The sequence below is a fragment of the Bison bison genome, unplaced genomic scaffold (genome assembly GCF_000754665.1).
Source record: "Bison bison bison isolate TAMUID 2011002044 unplaced genomic scaffold, Bison_UMD1.0 scf7180017864072, whole genome shotgun sequence".
In the NCBI taxonomy this organism is placed as follows: domain Eukaryota; kingdom Metazoa; phylum Chordata; class Mammalia; order Artiodactyla; family Bovidae; genus Bison; species Bison bison.
The window spans coordinates 12,668,584-12,669,424 of NW_011494644.1; positions in this window are offsets into that span (position 1 = coordinate 12,668,584).

Sequence of the window (841 nt, forward strand, 5' to 3'; positions counted from 1 at the left end):
TCCTTATCAGGATCTCCTGTCATAAAACAACTCATGCAAATAGTTACTATGGTGCCTGGCCAGGGTGGGTGGTTTCAATCAGTGTGCTTCCCCTAACACCATGGTTGGTTTAGTCGCTAAGTCATGTCTAACTCTTTGTGACCCCATGGACTGTAGCCCGCCAGGCTCCTGTGTTCATGGGATTTCCCAGGCAAGAATACTGGAGTGGGTTGCATGTCCTTCTCCAGGGGATCTTCCCCTTCCAGGGATCAAACCTGGGCCTCCTGCATTGCAGGCGGATTCTTTACCAACTGAGCCATGAGGGAAGACCCATAGCATTTTTTTGGGGGGTTTTCGCATCTTTTGACTTTTATTTATTTATTTATTTATTTTTTAAATTTATTTTTCAATGTCATTCTCCCAAATCTTCCCACCCTCTCCCTCTCCCACAGAGTCCATAAGACTGTTCTATACATCAGTGTCTCTTTTGCTGTCTCGTACACAGGGTTATTGTTACCATCTTTCTAAATTCCATATATATGCGTTAGTATACTGTATTTATGTTTTTCCTTCTGGCTTACTTCACTCTGTATAATAGGCTCCAGTTTCATCCACCTCATTAGAACTGATTCAAATGTATTCTTTTTAATGGCTGAGTAATACTCCATTGTGTATATGTACCACAGCTTTCTTATCCATTCATCTGCTGATGGACATCTAGGTTGCTTCCATGTCCTGGCTATTATAAACAGTGCTGCGATGAACATTGGGGTACACGTGTCTCTTTCCCTTCTGGTTTCCTCAGTGTGTATGCCCAGCAGTGGGATTGCTGGATCATAAGGCAGTTCTATTTCCAGTTTTT